The 20526-nt window shown below is 38.0% G+C and overlaps 2 long non-coding RNA genes across 6 annotated transcripts in view; one reads left to right on the top strand and one right to left on the bottom strand.

The window, feature by feature from the left end:
* LOC141575442 (uncharacterized) overlaps positions 1-11344 on the top strand; it is a 19260-nt gene extending 7916 nt beyond the window's left edge. The window contains exons 3-4 of one of the 2 annotated variants that reach the window (XR_012503029.1): positions 443-639; positions 9880-11344. This is a non-coding gene — a long non-coding RNA (uncharacterized LOC141575442). The remainder of the gene's footprint in view (positions 1-442; positions 640-9879) is intronic. The other variant, XR_012503030.1, reaches the window with a different exon arrangement.
* LOC141575441 (uncharacterized) overlaps positions 1-20526 on the bottom strand; it is a 26088-nt gene extending 5562 nt beyond the window's left edge. For 3 of the 4 annotated variants that reach the window (XR_012503025.1, XR_012503026.1, XR_012503028.1), the window contains exons 1-2: positions 19692-20526; positions 19072-19100 (exon numbers count right to left, since the gene is read on the bottom strand). This is a non-coding gene — a long non-coding RNA (uncharacterized LOC141575441). The remainder of the gene's footprint in view (positions 1-19071; positions 19101-19691) is intronic. The other variant, XR_012503027.1, reaches the window with a different exon arrangement.

The following is a 20526-nucleotide window of genomic DNA, read 5'->3' as shown; positions in this document are numbered from 1 at the left end:
AACAATGATCTCATAAGATTGTTGTGAGGACTCAATGAGGTAAAGCTGATAAGGCTCTAAGCCCAGTGACTGGCACATGTTTTATACAAATGGACACACCCGTATATGTGTATCTACCCATATACACTGATGCCCATACATCTCTGCTGTGACATGTAGGGACAGTACCAGAGCACACAGAAGGTACTTAATAAGTCTAATTATTTTTGGACAAAAGAACACAGTTAGTAGGAACATTTTTTAAATGTCAAGCTGGCTAATGAATGCTTTAGGCGAAATGCAGTGCAAATATAATGTGGTTATTTAAAGAAGAAAGCAAAAAAGCATTTAAAAAATTCAAATCTGTGTTGGTAGGATAATTCGGAAAGTAAGTGCAATTGAATTAAGGAGACATAGAAAAAATGAATAAAGTCCTGAAAAACCTTAATGAATTTGATTTCAGAATGAAAATAGGCCTTGTAAGGAAAGGTGAAAGAAGTTGGAGCTGGTGAGCTTGGAGAAGAGGAGGATAAGACAAAAATGGGCAGAAGGCCTAAATAGAAGTTGCTCCCGTGAAGACACACAGATGGCCAGCAGGCCCACGAAAAGATGCTCAACACCGCTAATCATCAGACAAGCGCAAATCGGAACGACAGTGAGGTAAGTCACACCAGTCAGAATGGCCATCGTTCAAAAGTCCACGAACGATAAATGCTGCAGAGGCTGTGGAGAAAAGGGAGCCTGCCTACACTGTTGGTGGGGATGTAATTTGGTGCAGCCACTACGGAAAACAGTATGGAGAGCCCTTAAAAAAACTAAAAATAGACTTACCATATGATCCAGCAATCCCACTCCTGGGCATATATCCAGAGGAAGCTCTAATTCAAAAAGATACATGCACCCCAGTGTTCACAGTGGCACTATTTACAATAGCCAGATATGGGAACAACCTAAATGTCCCTTGACAGATGACTGGATAAAGAAGATGTGGTATATGCATGCAATGGAATACCACTCGGGCATGAAATAATGCCATTGGCAGCAACATGGATGGACCTACAGTTCATTATATTAAGTGAAGTAAGTCAGACAGAGAAAGACAAATAAACATATATATATATCACCTATATGTGGAATCTAAAAAATAATGCAAATGAACCTATCCACAAAACAGAAACAGACTCACAGACATAGAAAACAAAAAACTTGTGGTTGCCAAAGGAGAAGGGGAAGAGGGATAAATCAGGAGCTTGGGATTTGCAGATACAAACTACTATACATAAAATAGATGAACAACAAGGTCCTACTGTACAGCACAGGGAACTATATTCAATACCTTGTAATAACCTATAATGAAAAAGAATATATATGTATAACTGAACAAGTATGCTGCATACCAGAAACTAACACAGTAAATCAACTACAATTAAGAAAAGGATGAGAGAGAACTTTAAAATAGCAATATTGCTTTCAATTAAAAATAAATATTTTGTTATAAAAGTAGTACATGTTTATTGTAGAAAACATAGAAACTAGGCATTATCAAAAAGAAGAAAATCTGCAACATGCACAATCCCACTATCCTCACACAAGTTTGTGCCAATTGATTATCCTACTGTAAATACAGGTTTGGATACCCTCGATCGTGATGGGCATCTTCATTTTTAAAAATATTCGCCAGTTTTACAGCTGAAATGGCATCTCATTGCTATTTTGATTTAAATTACTTCTTTGAATAATAAACTACACCTTGTGTGTTTATTGTTCATATATATTTTTATTTTGTGAATTGCCTGTGTCTTTAGGCCATTTTTAATTAAGATGTATATACAGTCGACAGAGCATTCCTACATGTTCTTTGATAGGCCTGCCAGGCGTGAGGTAGGGGCCGTATTAACACAATCTGCCATGTTGCTAAACAAGTAAAATGTTTGTCTTTTTTTACATAGTGACGTGCAAGTGTTTTTTGTAGTTAAGGATGCCAACCTTTTTCTGTGATATAGCACTTTTGCTTTAATATTTTTGACCAGTTCATCAAAGTGACTGATAAGGACAGAACAAAAGGAAATCAGTTTAAATTAAAAAAAAAAACTTATTTTAGTTGGGTATGAGAAACAATTTCTTCATGATGAAGAGAGTAAGTGCAGGAAAAGAAATTTGTCATTATGGAATCTCTGACCCTCTGTCTTTCTTCTACGATTTACTTTAAACTTAACTTGTTAGGAGCCAGAAGCTAGACCAAATGGGTGTTCATAGTTCTATTAATTTTTCTAGATTCTAGGAAGCACTAATTTCAAAATTAGTAGGGAAGGGTCGGGGTTGCATGGCTAATTTGACTGAATGTGTGTTCCTCACTGTTGTAAGCAGAACAGCTGAATGTTTGCAGGACTTTTGAGTAAGAGCTGCTAAGTCTGCTGTTGTTCAGTGGTTCTACAAATGAATGTGAATTCTGTTACGGAACAAATGGGACCAGTGTTCCACTTATAAACATCCAGTATGCTTACTGCTGAGGGTGGTACTCGTTAGGATTACACACAAATACTCAACTCTCTCCTTCCAGGCATGTGGTAAGAATGCACTTTCCTGCCCCCCTGGAGTTAGGTGAGGACATAGGGCTTTCAATGGCCAATGAAACATGACAGGAAGTGACAATTTCAGTTCTGGGGCCAAATTAAAAAAAAGTTTTATATGTGGTTTATTATATTTTCAATTATACAGATAAAACTTATATGTATATAAATTTTACTAAAGTACACATATAAGGTTTATAATAACCTGCATATGTTTAAAGTATATCATTTTTATATGTGTATACACCTATGAAATCATCACTATAATCTATAGTGGAAATATCTATCACCTCCAAAAGTTTTCACTTGTGCTTTTGTAATCCCTCCCTCCCACACCTCCTCATTCCCTGTCTCCAAGCATGAATCTTCTTTCTGTCACTATAGTTTAGTTTTGAATTTTCTACAGTTTAAATCATATAGTATGTACTCCTTTATTGGCTGACTTAATTTCATTTTGCATGGTAATTTTAAGATTCATCCATGTTGGTATATGTAGCATTGGTCCATTCTTTTTTTATTGCTGAGTAGTATTCCATTTTTTGGATATGCTATTGTCTGTTTATCTGTTTACTTGTTGATGGACAGTTGAGCTGTTTCCTGTTTTTGGCTATTACAAATAGTTTCTGTAAACATTTGTGTACACATTTTTACATGGTTACAAATTGATTTTTCTTGAGTGGGGTGGATCACAAGGTCACTGTATTTTCAACTTCTTAAGAAACTGCCAAATTGTTTTCTGAAGTGGCTGCAATACTGACATTATTATGATAATTTCACAAGGGTTTTAGTTTCTCCACATCATCATCAACACTTGGTATGACAAGTCTTTGTAATTTTGGCCATTCTGTTAGCGAAGTGCTATTATCTCGTGGTTTTAATTTGTATTTTCCTAATGATTAACAAAGTTTAGCATTTTTTCTTATGCTTATTTGCCATCCCTATAGCTTAAGTTGTCTGTCCAAATCTTTTGCTCAGTTTTGTTTTGTTTTGTTTTGTTATCTTATTTTTGAGTTTTGAGAATATATATTCTAGGTACAAGTCTTTAACCAGATATGTTTTGCAGATATTTTTTTCACAGTCTATGTCTTGTCTTTCCATTATCATGAGTATCTTTTAAGGAGTAGAAATTTAAAATTTTAACCAAGTCCAATTAGTCAACTTGTTCTTTTATGAATTGTGCTTTTGATGTTGTAGCTAAGAAATCCTTGCCTAACCCAAGGTCAAAAAGATTTACTTCTGTTTTCTTCCAAAAGTTTTATATAGATCCATGCTTTTACATTCAGGTCAATGACCCATTTTGAGTTAAATTTTGTATGAGGTGTGAGATATAGGTCTAAGTTCTTTTCTTGCATATGTATATACAATTCTTACAGCACGATTTGTTGAAAGGACTATCCTTTCTCCACTGCATTGTGCCTTTGTCAAACAGCATTTGTCCAGATATATGTACAAGTTTATTTATGGACTTCCTACTTTGTTCCACTGATTTATTTTTCTATCCTTATGTGAATACCATACCATCTTCATTAGTGTAGTTTTTATAATAATTCTTGAAATCAAGTAGTGTTATAACTTGAAATTTCTACATCTTTTTCAGAGCAGTTTGGCTAGTCTAGATTCTTCACATTTCCGTAAAAATTTTAGCACATGTGCTGCCGAAGCAAGCACCATTTCCATAAAAAATTTAGAATCAGCTTGTCAAATTTCTATAAAAAACCCAGTGGGGGTTTGACTTGAATTGCACTGAATCTATAGATTCATCTGAGGACAGTTGACATCTTTATGATATTGACTGCAGACCCAGCTAATAACTTGGATTTTAACCTTGGGGGAGACCCTGAGCTAAAGACACTGAGTCAAGCCACACCTGCATCACTGACCAACAGAAACCATGAGGTAATAAATGTTTGTCATTTTAAGCTACTAAGTTATGAGGTAATTTGTTATGCAGCAATAGGTAACTAATACATATGGTTGGCTCAGTCTCATTCTTCATGGCTTAGCTCAAGTGTCACCCTCCTGAGAGAAGCCTTTCCTAATGACCCTAGCTAAAGTAACCTTCTTCCTGCCCTGTCTCTTCCCAAAGTCACTTTTTAAGATAGTGTCCTGTTTTCTTTCTTCCCTAGCACTTCTCACCATTTTGAATGAATTCATTTACTTGTATATTGTCTGACATCCCACAATTAGAATGTAGATTCCTTAAGGGTAGGGCTGATGCTTGCCTTGTTCACTGCTGTATCTCCAACTCCTAGATTGATGCCTGGTTCACACACTTGTTGAATAAATGTAAGAGAGTAATGGTTCTGCATTATTTGCTCCAGAAATTTCCTGGTGTTTAACAGAGCCAAATGCTATGAACCAAGCATAATCTGTGCTTTGATAATAACTTTGACAGCCAACAAATCTTGGAGCTGTTTTCAGATTTTAAAACAAGATCTGCTTTTATTTTATGATCAGGAAGTAACTTGCCAGAGTCACAGAGCTAGTAAGCTGTGGAGCTGGGATTCAAATCAAGATCTGAGTTCAAAGCCAATGCTGCTGCTGCAAAAAAAATTAAAACTATTTAAAACGAAACAGAAGACAGGAGACAATCATCAAGGGGATGGTGAAGCAAGCAGAGTACTTTACTGGAGACCGTGTGATAATAATTCATGAATAATGGAAGTGGAAGGCAACATGGGACCCTGGGCTTACCTAGAAACCTCCTGTGTATGAAAAGGATCAAATGGGAGCAGGCTAACCACGAAGGGTGTGTGGGAAAAAAATCCTTCCTCACAGTAAAAGCATCCACACTACTTCGGCGCTTGCTGTCCACCCTCCTACCCCAGGTGGCTTTGTAGGTTCAGGTGCCTTAAATTTCCAGTTGTTTGTTGCTAGTATATAGAACATCCTGCATTGAGGAAGAGAAGGAATGCAGATGGGGAGCGGGAGGAGATGGTACCACAGAAAACATGAGTTTATTTTGGATTTGTTGAATTTAAGATACTTGTGGTATGTCCCGGTGGAGCGGAGTATTTGTCAATTGGATATGAAGGTCTAGAGTTCTGGAAGTGGTCCTGCTAGAGGCAGAAATTTGGGAGATCCCCAGCCCACAGGCAGAAGAACCTGGGAGGTAGCTAAGGTTAGTTAGAATAGTCACTGAGATGGAGGGGTGGGCAGTGAGAAGGGAAGCCCAAGATAAAGGGAAAGATGTGGGTCTTAGAAGTCTGGGGGTTGAAAATTTCAAAAAGAGAGTAGATAAGGTCGATAAGGACTGCAGAGTAACCTCCAGATTTGGAAACTAGATCGTTGGTGAGCTTGCCATAGCGGTTTCAAAGGAGTGATAGGAGTTTGCAGCAAGTTGGGAAAACGGATGGAGGTAATCAGACTTCCCTTTTGAAAAATTTAGTTGCAGGTAAAAAGAAAGATGACATTATCAAGGCCACGATCAGCTTTTTGTTTGTTTTTAAACTGACAGAGATCTGAGCGTGTTTATAGGTTACCAAGAGCAAGAGATTGAGCATGAAAGGAAGCCAATAATTGATGGAATATGATCCTGGAGTTGGGAATAGGAGATGAAGATTATGTGTTGAAATAGAGGGGTTAAATAGAAAGAGAGCCATCTCATCCTGTGAGACTGATGGAGGGCACTAAGACCCTCTCCCTGCAAGGGGTCAATCATCAATTTCAGAGCACATCGCCTTGCTTGGTCATGTGGTTTGCCCCAGAAGCTTTCAGCAACATGGGTGTAGGTGAAGTGTTGGATTCTCTTGGGGTTCTTTACTGAGATTGTTTCCAGTTTTTCAATATCTTAAGTAATGGCAAAAGTCATTTTTTATTAGTTCATTTTTCCTTAAAACATATAATATTACTAATATATTTGATTGCCTGATCTCATTTCTCTCCCCTTCTCCTTTGAGGTAGCCACTGTCCTGAAGTGCCAATATGTCATTCTCAAGCAGCTAAAGTATTTTCATAGGATCCATAACTAAAACACAGCATTGTTTTGTATCTTTTAAAATTGGTATCTTACTGTACTTATCATTCTGCAGCTTGCTTCTTTTACTCATTTTTAGATTTTTTGAGATTTATCCACAGTGACCTATATGAACGAAATTAGCTCTGATTAGCTGTTGTGTGATTTTTCTGTGTATAAAATGCTACCATTTATCAATTCTCCAGTTTTGTTTCAAGTGTTTCATTATTATAAAAAATGAACACATGCAAGATTTTAATGATGATGATTTCCACATTAAAAGAATGTGCATTCTGTTTTATTAAGTAATGTTTCATTAATGTCAATTAGTTCAAGTTGCTTAAAAGTATTGCTGGAAGTTTTTGTGCCTTTACTGACTTTTTGCCTGCTTGTTCCATCAATTACTGAAAGATACTAAACTCTTCAAAACACAATTGTAGATTTGTCTATGTCTCCATTTAGTTTTGCATTTTTTGCTTACTGTATTTTGAAGCTTTGTTATTAGGTGCATATGCATTATAATGGCTATGTATTATTGATGAATTGACCCTTTTATCTTTAAAACGTCCCTTTTTATTTCTATTCATACTCTGTCTTGATGTCTATTTTGTCTGATATTAACATTGTCATTCCAGCTTTATGATTAATATTTGCATGGTGTGTGTATATATATATATTTAATTGATAGACTTTATTCTTAGAACAGGTTTAGGTTTAGAGAAACATTGAGGAAAAAGTACAGAGAGCTCCTGTATATCTCCTTTTCTAACTGCCCTCCTCCCTGGCTTCCCATGTTGGTAAAATTTTGCATTAGTGTGATACATTTGTTAACAATTGATATAAGAATATTTATACATTATTATTAAATAAGGCCATAGTTTACATTAGGGTTTATTCTTTGTGTTGCATGATTCTATGGGTTTTAATAAATGTATAATGTCATGTATTTTTATTTCTTTGTTTTTTTACTAATTTTATTACTATTTTATTACTAATTTTGCTTATTTTCTGGTTTCCTGAGGTAATTAGATTATTAATTTTAGACCTTTCTTCTTTTCCAATGTATGCCTTTCATGGTGTTAAACTCTCTCTAAGCACTGTTTTCACTGTATTCCACAAATTTTGACTAAGCTGTATTCACATTGTCATTGACCTAAAAATAATTTTCAGTTTCTCTAGAGACTTCTTCTTGGACTCATTTGTTATTTAGAAGCATGTTATTTAATTGCCAAAGATTTTGGGATTTTCCAGCTGTCTTTCTGTTTTTGATTTCTAGTTTACTTCCACTGTCACATGAGAGCACACTCTGTATGATTTCTATTCTTTTACATTTGTTAAGGTATATTTTATGAACAAGTATGTGGTCTTTCTTGGTGAATGCTCCACGTGAGCTTGAGGAGAATGTGCATTCTACTGCTGGATGAAATATTCTATAAATGTCAGTTAGATCCAGTTGCTTGATGTCCTGCTCAGTTCAACTATGTAACTGCTGATTTTCTGAATGCTGGACCTGCCCATTGCTAATAGAGTAGTGCTGACGTTTCCAAGTATAATAGTGAATTCATCTATTTCTCCTTGCACTTTTACCAGTTTCTGTCTCATTTATTTTTATGCTCTATTGTTAGCTGCATACACATTAAGGATTGCTATGTTTTCTTGGAGAACTGACCTCTTTATCCCTGATAATTTTCCCTGCACTGAAGTCTGCTTTGTGTGAAATTTATGTAGCACATTAGCTTTCTTTTGACTAGCACTAGCATGGTGTATTGTTTTCCATATCTTATTTTTAATCTGTGTCTTTATATGTTAAGTAGGTTTCTTTTAAACAGCATATAATTGAATTTGTTTTTTTATCCATTCTGACAATCTCTGTCTTAATTGTTGTATTTAGATCATTCACATTTAAAGTAGTTATTGATATATTTGGATTAAAATCTACCATATTAATAAGGGTTTTCTATTTGTTGCCCTTATTTTTGTTTCTTTTTGGTCTTCCATTCTTTTTCTGCCTTCTCTAGTTTTAACTGAGCATTTTATATGATTCCATTTTGTCTACTCTCTTGGCATATCAATTATGCTTCTTTAAAAAGATTTTATGGGGGGAGGGTATAGCTCAGTGGTAGAGCACATGCTTAGCATGCACAAGGTCCTGGGTTCCTTCCCCAGTACCTCCATTAAAACAAACAAACAAACAAACAAGCAAGCAAGCCAAATTACCCCCTCCCCACCAAAAATAAATAAATAAAAATAAAAAGATTTTTTTAGTGGTTTCCCTAAGGTTTGCAATCTACACTTACAACTAATTCAAATCCACTTTCAAACAACACTATGATGTTTCTCAGGTGGTGCAAGTACTTTGTAACAGAGCATCACCAATGCCGCCATCCCATTTCTTATAACACTGCTGTCATTCGCTTTACTTATCCATGAACTACAATCACTGAAAGCATGGGTTGTATTAGAACTGAATTATATAATAAACATTTCACATTGGGGGGTAATTTTCTCAATTATATCTACTGTTTCATATTTTATTCATGTTTGTGTTTTTAAACATGTGTGTTTGTCCAACATAATGACTTTTAAAGACAAGATGTGAAACAGAAAGATTCTAGGCCTGGGCCTGTGGACCTTTCCAATCGTATTAATGACGAAGCGTTTCAATCTTTTTTTCTTTTTTTTTACATTTTTTTATTGAGTTATAGTCATTTTACAATGTTGTATCAAATTCCAGTGAAATGATTATAAATCAATAAAAAATGTAAAAGAAAAATTCCAGTGTACAGCACAATTTTTCAGTTATACATGAAAAGAGTTTCAATCTTTTGAAGCATCTCATTGTACTTGGGGACAATGGATTCTGATAAGCCAACTGTCTGTACTATCGGTATTAAACAGCTTACAAATTAAGCAATTGCTCCCCACAAATTCCAAAGACACTTAAGTACAAATCCCAGTCATTTGACAAGTAAGGAGGCTGATTATTTTAAGTGGCTATTGGAATCTCAAAACAGAGTAAAATTGTTTTTTAAAAAGAGCCACAATTAATGAAAAGGCTCAAGAAGCAAGTTATTTCGTAGCATTTACTTATCGTCCAGAAAAGGAAGAACCACCCAGCTGATGAGAACCTAATAATGCGAGTGTGTAAAGTCATAGTGAATAAGACACTAGGATAAGATGTAGTATGAGAAAATGAAAAAGTTTCTCTCTCTAGCAGTACAGTCAACATATTAGTGACACATAACATTATGCCAACAGTTTTGTGTGATAAACTGAACAATCACTTTTCTGTCCAGGTTGATTAGTCAACAGATTTTAATGAACAAAGAGAATTCTGACTTTCTTTGCAACACACTGTTTTGTTTTGTTTCATAGAGAGGTGCTGGTGTCAAAGCCTGCTAAAGAAGAAGTTTTAAAAGTCTAGATGATGTGACAAAAACGACCCACGTCGTTAAAAAGAGACCAACTCACTCGAGAATATTTTTTAAACTGTATGACCACCTGGATAAAGAACACATAAATCTGCTACAAACAGAAATCCAGTGGCTTAGCAGGAGCTTGGGCTAAAAGATGAATCAGAATCCCAAAGAAAACATTTTGACTTCAAGTGGCAAGTTTCTTGAACTCAAAAAGAAATGGAATCTTCTGACAAATCATGTTGCAAAAGGAAATACTGACATGTTTCCACTGTTTGCGTTTGAAGGTGAGGAAGAGCCTCTGCAAGTCTCATGATGAGACGTGGGAGAACCACAGAACCACACGGATGGTATGCTCCCTCCCTGTAAACACAGGGGGTAACTTGGGCAACTGACACTCACTGAATCTTCTGCTCAGCCTGAGACCTGTGACTCTGAGAGAAGAACAGGACCTTTGTGAGCTGCAGTCTGATTGGACACTCACTCAAGATGAGATTAACTGATCTGCCTCTGCACGAGTTCTGGATTCCTGTGAAAAAGTGGGATCGTGCTGCTATTTATGGGAAAATGATGAATATTTTGCTGAAGTGTTTAACTTCTCTTAAATGTGTAAATAAGCTCCTTTATTATTTAACAAGCAACAGAAATAGTCTCATTTCAGTTGAAAATGAAATCTCTGTGTTGGACCAGCAAAAAATGGAAAAAAAAAATCATAGGTTGCAATTAAGAGGTAAATTTCATTTTTTAGCTTTGGTTTCAAAAAGAATAGTTTGAAAGCGTTGATATATCTGATAAAAGAGATAAAGGAAGTAAGAAGTCTATAAGAATTTTGCAATTGCTAGGCCCATTCGGGAATCTGATCATGTCACTCAGCAAGGAAATGCTCTTACCCTGTCTTGAATAAAACTGTCTTAGGCTGTATTTTTATTCATATTGCTTGGTTTACAGTTTTAGTAACTTTTCTTTTCAATATTGTCAATAAATTTCACATTCTAAATAACATTAATGAAAACCAATTTATGACTTCTATGTAAATTAAATCTACTCCCCTACCTTTAAAAAGTTACATTTCATTTTGTCTTAAGCCAGTTATTTAACAAAAAGGTATTATATTAGCCTTATGAGTTTTAAATATTTATAACAGGGCAATAAGGAGACAAATGTCAAGAAAGGTAAGCTAATCTTAACCATCTGATTCACTTTCAAAAACAGACTGTTAAAAGAAATTCTAATTTTAATTTTAAATAAGGAAAATAAATAGTCTTGCATACATTATATACTATATATCACCCTCATTAGAATATTATTTAATGGGAATCTGTGATAAGAATTTCAGATCACTTGGTTAAGACAAAAAAATCAAGTAGGTACTATGAATTAACCTCTTGTTGGAAGAACTACATAAAACGGTAGGCAAATCAGTTAGCTAAAATAAATAGATCCTCAAAAAAAGTTATTCTCTACTCAGAAGAGCACTGGAAATTATTACTGGATTGTTATAATTACAATTTACTGATGCTAATGTACTATCAGTTGTAAGGGCAAAAAAAAATTATACAGAGGTTCTCTGAGACCTGAGAATTATTTCAAGAGTTCCTCCAGAGGTAAAAGATTGAGAAACACTGTGCTAGTGAACCCTCGCGTGGCATCAAAAAATTGCATTATGCCTTCCCATCTCAATACAAAATATTATATAGGGTCTATCACTGAAAATTCTTTAAAAAAATAAGATTAATCATGTTCATGACACAGTGAGGCAAATACATTGTGACACATCATGATATACAGAAAGCAAATACACTGTGACATTTCACAATATACAGAAGGTATATCATGGGGTCAATTTATAAAGTTGTTAAAGAGAAAATCATCAGCCCAAAATGGCATCACTTTTGCTAAAGCCCATGACACCAAATCTAGATTTAATACCTGATCTAATTCTAGTTTCAACCTTCCCCAGGAATGTCATCTTAGTTGGCCAGTCTGGGATTTTCTGATCTGCACTAGCGAGGCAATCTGTCACATGGGCCCCCTCTCCCACCCACCAGGGGAAGAATGCATGACAAAAGCCCCTGTTGTTCTCTTCCTTGCAGAAGAAGGTGGCCTGGTCTAAAACAACCCTTTCTCTTCTTTTGCTAATCCATCTTTCTGCCTATAAACTTCTTTTTTGTGCAACCCCTGGGAGTGCCTTTCTGTTTGCCAGATGGGATGCTGCTCATGGGATGCTGAATACAGCCAACCAGACCTTCAGATTTGCTCAGCTGAACTTGTTTCTTAGCTGAGGTGTGGTGGGCACAAGACGACATCATACGTGCTGAGGACATGTGTTAATACTCTTTTCAAATGTTCGTGATCAGTTCGCGTCAGTCTTCCTTATATTCTGATCTTTTTTTCTACTAGTAAACATTACCCTCTTCTGGAATTCTAGTAGGTTGTTATTCGTTTTTGGAAAGAGTAATGCCTGATTCTTGACCAGGGGCAAAAAGGCAGGAGCTCAGAATGAGCTGAGCAGAAAAAAAAAAAAAATCACCTCACTCGTTTCAACACACAAGGTGATTTAGAGGATTAATAATGGAGGCATTTGCCTCTTGCAGCAACAGAAGCTCGCTGCTTGCACACTTCCCATGTGCTTTCCACGGGAGAGTGTCCAACAGCATAGTCCCTTCCCTGCCCTTGGGACAATAAGGAAAATCTGTCTTAAATTTGTAAAATACAAAACGATCATAGTTTTGTATTTTAAATGTGGCTTCAAATAACCTTGCATCAGGCCCATACAACCTATTGATCATTTGATAGGAAAAATGAAGAAGACAGAAAAGGGGGGATTAAACATACCTCATAGTTATATCACTAGAAAAAGTAACCTGGTAAACCTAAAAACAAAGAGAAGAAGCTGTAGATATAATAATTAGAGACATAAAGAGTGGTTGCCTTTCCCCTTCATTTTCATAATCATCCTCAAAAGGCCAGTTAAAAATATTTTCTTTGAGATAATTGTAGATTCACATGCAGTTCTTAAGAAATAATGCAGAGAGATCCTACACAGGGAAATTTCACAACCAGGATACTAACATTGGTACAATGCATCAAATTTATTTAGCTCTCGCCAGGCTTACAGCACTCGAGTGTGTGTGTGTGTGTGTGTGTGTGTGTGTGTGTGTGTGTGTGTGTGTGTGTGTCTGTGTGTGTCTGTGTGTGTCTGTGTACATGCGTATGTTCAAGCCCACTTCTATGCAATTTTATCACACAGGTAGAATTGTGTGGCCACCAGAATCAAGATACGGAAGAGTTCCATCACAAAGATCCCTCATGTTCCCAGGGAAAGCGGGGCAATGACTCCCACTGTCTTGTCTCTGAACGGGGATATAAACTCAGCTCCTTGCTCAATCTTCCAATACCACCCGCTGGGGGAACTGAAGCGCCACCTGCTTTTGCCAGGCAGGAGATGGAAAGTCAGCTCCCCACTCAGCCCTGCCAAAACCATCCTGCAGAGGAACTGGAGGGCTGCTTCCCATGTCCATGGATTAAGGGGGGTTGGGTGGAAGATTAAGTCCCTGCTCAGCTCTGCTGAAACCATGCGGTGGGGAGAGGGTGTAGTTTTTCTGGTTTTGGCTGGAGTAGGACGGAAATTGCCAATAATGTTTTCATTGTTAGCCCACCTTTTTTCCATCCTTTGGTTAGGAAAACCAGGTTTTTCCTGGAGCTTTTATTGGTGGTGGTGCTGGGTTGGAGGTTTTTTGCAGTGCCCTATTTGAGATATGAGAGGAAACCCGTGAATTTACCAGTATGTCATTTCTCAAGTCCCAAGATGTCGCCCAACTTCAACCTTTCAAAATAGTCCTACGTTTGTTTTCTTGTGTTATTTCCAGGGCTTTTTAGGAACAACCGAGAGGAATGGGATTACTGCGTGTTAGTGGAACTGGAAGTCTCCTCAAAAGATCATTTTTAAGCACTTGCTTAGTTTACTACCTGGAGTCTCCCCCAGGTTGTCAAAAGTCATGAATCTTGTACTTCAGCAATTTGCAATCTATACTCTGCCCTGAATAGATGTATAGTAAGTACACAAGCAGATATGATTCAAGTGCATCTATAGTAAGAGGAAATGATAGCACTCTAAATTTCTACAGGGCTTCAGGGTTTACAGAGTGCTTTCTCTCCCTTTATCTCTCTCTCTGTCTATATATATATATATATACTCTTATACATTTACTAATGTATACATTTACTATATAAGGTATATTTATATTACTTTATAAATAAATATACATAACTAAACAATGTTGCAAAGTAGGTGGAGTAGATATTACTTAAAAAAATAAATAAAGGCTGTTTGGTTAAGGTTCTTGCCTAAGGTTGAAAAGCTGGTAAACAGAAGTGTTACAATTTTTATAAATTTTAGCCCTGGGCTCCTATTACCTAACCACACTATCTAGGGTAAACGGTGTTTTGTTTTATTAGAAATCCCATGCTTAACAAGTAATCCTGGAGCGTAATTTTGCTTTTTTGAGGTACAGTGGCTTACGGGTTTTGGAGTCAGAATCAAACTCAGATTCCAGCTCCACTGTGTGTTAGTGGTGTGATTTTGGAAAAATCACTTAATCTCTGTGCCTCAGTTTCTTCATCCATAAAATGGGGATAAAAATATTTACTTCAAAAGATTGCTTTGGCTAATCATACATTTAAAGCAAAGTGCCTGGCAAATTGTTAAGCACTCAATAAATGGCAGCTATTATTAGTATTAGGATAAATAAACAAAGCCAAAGGGGGTAAAAAACCCCACTACATTCCATAATGAGGAGGTAATGATTCAGACTCAAAACTTTCAAAAGCACAGAGGGTGCATCTCTCCATTCCTGTCAGGTTGTGTAGTACCTTGCATGTTGCTTAATAAACCCTGGCATCTCTGTAATTTTAGAACTGGAAGGAACTCGAAGGTTGAAGTTCATCTATTTCAAGCTTCTCATTTTACAGATAAGGAAACTGAGGCTGGGAGGGGTTGAATGAATTATTTCAGGGTTACAGTGCTAGCACCCTTCCTGCTACATCTGGTAAACCACACAAAAGAGTGAGCAGGAAGCAAAGGATAGGAAGACACCCCAGATTCCAGAAAGAAAAGATTCAAACCAACAAAACGTGATGGAACAGGTCCAAAAGGTGTAAATACCCACTTACAGGCTGGGTGTCATATCCAAGGGCAATGCCTGCATATCAACCTCACAGAGCTCTTTAAGGAGGGGGTGGTGCCTAAACCAGTAGGCAACCAATCAGAAGTGCCCTGGGCTCTAGAAGGGGGAAAGGCTACACTGGGAAGGGTTTTGCTGGTGAGAGAGGCATCTACCAACATGAGTGGTGCTGAGAGGTGGTGGTGGGGATGCAGACGGAAGGGCATTACTATCAACACTGCCTGTCCACTCCCAGCAGTGGGTCCCAAAGGCAGGCGCGTATCATCCAGCCAGCAAGCCGGCATGTCAGTGGCAATACGCCCCAAACCACCCAGGAGATGTAAAAGAAGTGAAAAACATTCAGATCATCATTTTTTGCTAGTAGTTAAGCTTTCACCCATTTGTTAAATTAGTATTAATAGCAATTTCCAGAAATGACTCATGGAGTTTTTTTTTGGCTTGAAAACAATGAAAATTGATTTTTAAAGAAAGGATGAAAAGGAGTATTATTTTTCATAATTCACTATTTCATAATAACACATTTTGTCAGTTTACCCTTACTTTTCTATTGGCCATCAGCTAGAGTGGTCAGTCTCTTTCAGAAGGTCTTTTTTTTTTTTTTTTTTTACAATTTTAATTATAAACATAGTCTTTCTTACCCGTATCTGAAAGTGTGTTTTGCATAAAAGTGTATCTTTACAGTAGTTTTTTAAAAATAGATTCTCATATCTGAAAGATGAAATTTTGACTTTTCCTATTTTTCCTCAGTCTAGTTTCAAGCTTCTAAGAGTAAGTTAAAATGAAAAGAATACATACGAGATATACTGAATAAGGCTGAGTGCTAAGCTACAATTATATATAACAGCTATTAAACATTTCAAAAATATGTCACAAGCAGTTCTAAAATCTCTGTTGTTGTTAGAGAAATGTTTTTAAGTAGACAACAGAAGCAGCTTACAAAATAGTTGTGTGTAGTGAGAGCCATTCTTTATAAAACTGCACATATAGGTCTGTGTGTATACACAGGAAAAACTGCAAATTCACCTCGACTGTTAAAACTGATATTTTTTTTTCTGGGTCTTGGGGTTTCATGGGATGATTATTTCTGTTTATCTATTTGAATTCTCTAATTTTCTGACAATGAATAGATATTTTGGTCATAAGACAAAAGGGTCTTTTTTTTTTCCTTCTCTTTCTTTGGTTGTTTTCTTAAATGCTACAGAGGATGGGGTCAGGGGTGGGAAGGGATTTCAAAATGTAGAATAGATAAACAAGATTATACTTTACAGCACAGGGAAATACAGACAAGATCTTATGGTAGCTCACAGAGAAAAAAAATGTGACAATGAATATATATATATGTTCATGTATAACTGAAAAACTGTGCTCTACACTGGAATTTGACACAACATTGTAAAATGATTACAACTCAATAAAAAATGTTTTAAAAAAATGCTACAGAGGATGGAATTTGGAGTGGAGGGGAGGACCAGAGCAAAGTCCAGAATGATTGCAAATGAAAAGTTCTTCTGATTGAACAGAATATGGGGGCAGGAGTCCATCTGATACTGGAGTGGAGTTTTTGTTGGTTGGTGTTTGCATGTGAGTGAATTCTTTTTTGTTGTGTGGTAAAAATACAACCATAGAAAAATAATTTGCAGTTGTTCTGAAAATGGCATTTCCCTCTGTTGCTTCCAGAGACCCTCCTCTGAGAAACCAAGGTTTAGGCTTAAAGCAATTGTGCACTGGGTAGGAAGGGCCAACATAAAGGAGGGAGCACAAAGATCTCGGCCCTTACAAGAACTATTTCTCTCTCCTCGGTTAAATTTGAGGCCTCTTCTCTGCTTGTTTTATTCTCTTTCCTTTAACAATACCTAAAGCACTTATTCTATGCTGATTAAATTATGGGAAAGGACAGAAAAGTCACCTCTGATGTAGGAGCTAACAATCTAGGTGAGCAAACAAGGTACATATGGGAAAAGTTAACTAAAAAACACGGAGGCAGAATGCACTTAAGCATTCAATGACTTACACAGAGAAGTCCTACAGCAGTTAAAGGAGTGGCTGGTAACTTTAGTATAAGGTCAAGGTCTAGATCAGTAACATTCCTTTACCTTGACTCTGGCAATCTTGATTATGATATGTCTTGGTGTGGGTCTGTTTGGGTTCTTCCTGTTTGGGACTCTCTGAGCTTCCTGTACTTGGATATCTGATTCCTTCTTTAAGTTTGTGAAGTTTTCAGTCATGATTTCTTCCAACACCTTTTCAGTCCCCTTTGATCTTTCTTCCCCTAGATCAGTAACATTCAATTGAACTTCCTACAAAAATGAAAATGTTTGATGAACACAGTAGCTGCTAGCCACGTGCAGCTACTGACTAGCTGAAATGTGCTTAGTACAATTGAGAAAGTGAATTTCAAAGTTTTTAAATTCAAATTTTAATTTTAATAGCTACATATGGCTGGTCACTACCATACTGAAAAGTGGTAGGCTGAGATCTAGAACGTAACAATAGTTAAAGGTATCAATAGTAATAGGACTCGTCCTGTTACTTGAAGAAAGGAGAGGATCTGAGTAGCTGAGAACACAGAAAACCATTCTAGGATAAGAAAAAGCACGAGTAAGCTGTGTTCAGTTCACTTTGAAAGTGTGAAAGTGCCCGGTGATCGGCTAGGGTATTGTGATGGGTTGCTACACTGGGCAGACTGTGTAGCTGAGAATTAGGATTTGAAACTGTAGGTAATAGGGAGTCTTGATTATTTCTGACCGGTGGATAATGACAGTTCTTACCATGTGCTGGGCATTGTATCGAGTGCCTTACATGGATTGTTTGATTTAATTATTATAACGACATTTTGAGAGAATGAAGATTCACTTGGTGGCACTGCAGAGGTAAGAGATAAAGGCAGGTAAAAGAAGCAATTATAACCCTGGAAACATATCAAAAGTACTAACGAACGTGAGGGATGTAGAAGCTAAAAAGCCTTATTTAGGACATTAGGAAATTAGACTCAATAGAACTTTATGTCTGACAACATGTAAAGGGTGAATGGAAAGGGAAGCAACACAATCTGTATCACTAGAGATACTGATGAGGACAAACTCCCGGAAAGCACCAATAATTCTGGGGGGAAATGAAGGCAGTTGCCTTAGCAAAGGGATTTTGAAAAGGATGTAGTTGGCAATGGAAACAGGTCAGTGGAGTTTAGAAATCTGATGGAGAAAAGGTTTTCAAGAATCCTACAGGTAAGTTAAAGATGAGGATGGAGGAGTGGCAGAGGAACATGGGAGAATTAAGGTAATGCTGACAAATACTGAGGAATCAACAGGAGGACAGTCGGTTTTGGAAAGGAAATATGAATTCTGCTTCTGACATGTTGAATGGAGGTAATATCTCCTCTGGATGACGATGCCTTGCTAGTTGGGAGGGAATGTGAAACTAGCTTATAAAACAGATCAGGGCTGGAGAGGGGCAATTGTAATGTGTCCTCCCAGGACAGCAGGTAAAGAGGAGAGAAGGTTAAGGATAGAACCTGGGGTGAATGCCCATCCACATAGGTGGCTAAATCAGGAAGAATAGCCAGCAAGGAAGAAGGGGTGACTGAACCACAGCATGGCGATGTTCTGGAGGTCAAGGAAGGATGTTAAAGGTGACGCTGAGTCAAAACATCTATGTGCTGTAGTAAGGTCAAAGAAAAAAAGACCGAGAAAAGGGTGATGGAGTTTATCAAGGACATCCCTGGAGAAACAGGAGGAACAAATGTAGAAGATTTGTTTGGGCAGTTTGGCCATGAAAGGACTCAGAGGAAAGGGAAACAGCTTGAGAAGGATTAACTGGTTCCTCCCATATCCCCAGGTTAGCTGGCAGCTGAGGAAGGGAGAAGGGACTCTTCCTTTGGGTACTTGACAACAGTTCACAAAATGGATGGTACAGAGGCACATACTTTGAAAAGAGTGGCAGAGGGTGCCGGAGTTGGATGTTTTTTTTACCTTCTCAGCGAAGCAGGAATCAGGGCCATCTGCCAAGGAAGAGAGGAGAAAGGAAAACGGGTTACGTGGGGAAGAGAAAGGAGATACTAAACAGCAACAGTGGGGGCCGCCCTTGAGAATCACCAAGAAATAAAGGATTGGGTGCTAGACCAACACGATTCCATGACTTTGAGTTGCCATCTCGGATTTACTCCTGGGAACTGACAACAACAGTAACCACCACCATTTATCACGTGGTTATCATGTGCTTCTGGGTGCTTACATAAATTATTTCATTTAATTTTCCTAATAATGCCGTGAAATATTATGAATTCTAGTTATTTTTAAATTATAAAATGGGAAATGGAGGCTTAGAAAGACTTTACCATAATTACAAAAAAAAAAAAAAATCCGTACTATATTGCCAAGCAGTTTTCGGCACAAAGACACACAAGGGGGCCGACTTTGTGGAATTTTACTGAAGAGGTTTAGAGATGTGCGGACAGAAAAGTAAACGAATAACTGAATCAGATCATTTCAGATTTTAATAAGTGGTGCTAAAATAATAAAATTGGTGACATAACGGGTATTATAATAAATACAATCTAGCAATGGAGAAGGGAGTGCGGGAAGGTACGTACTTCAGTGTGGTCAGGAGAGGACCCTCTGAGGGACAAACCAGCTGAGAATTTAGGATGAGAAGCTGCAAGAGTTTTCCAGGCCAAGGAAAGGGTAAGCGCAGAGGCCCTCAGGCCAGAGCCAGCCTGGCTGCTTGGAGGAACGCTAAAGTCCGTGCAGCTGTAGCTTAGTGAGCAAGTAGTCACAGGCCAAGGTTGGAGGCGCCATGGCAAGTCAGGGGAAGGATCTACGCAAAGTGGGAGGTAACCCCATCGGATTCAGTGGAATAAGGCTCAGAGGCCTGGCTGTCCGGCTCTCCGACGCGAGTTTCCATTCTGCGAAGCTGCCCGCACGTGACACGGAGTGAGGCAAACCGTCAGGAGAGGCTCCAGGCCCAGGGGCCAAAGGGCCGAGGCCCACGGGGGTGGGGCTGGGCAGTGAGGCGTGTGACCTCCTGGTGTCGCAAAAGTCGAGCAGGCAGCACTGCGGGCCTCGCGCGCCCAGCGAGCAGCCCCCTCTCCCGCCCCAGCACCACCCCCGCCTCTCATTCTCGTTAGCGACCCCCGCCCCGCCTGGCTGGATTTTCTCTCCGGGGCGGCGAGTCCGTCTTCCAAAACTTCGGAATGGCCGTACCCCGAGGAGTGATGGGGAGATGAAATAACTCAGGGCGAGAGTGAAGTCCTATGGGAAATAGGCCTTCTTATTTCTGCCTCATTTTCCCTCCCGGCTTTCCAGAAACGACTAGCTTCCCGGGCGGCTTTCCAAGTCACCCCCTCCAACAGCGAGACTATTGGTTTGGCCCCTAGTCCCGGATTGGCTGAAGGTTTACGCCTCGGCCAGGGATTGGAGGGCGTTGGT

The sequence above is a fragment of the Camelus bactrianus genome, chromosome 28 (genome assembly GCF_048773025.1).
Source record: "Camelus bactrianus isolate YW-2024 breed Bactrian camel chromosome 28, ASM4877302v1, whole genome shotgun sequence".
Classification (NCBI taxonomy): Eukaryota; Metazoa; Chordata; class Mammalia; order Artiodactyla; family Camelidae; genus Camelus; species Camelus bactrianus.
Note: the sequence above shows the minus strand (reverse complement) of the source record. Positions and strands in the feature narration are given on the sequence as shown.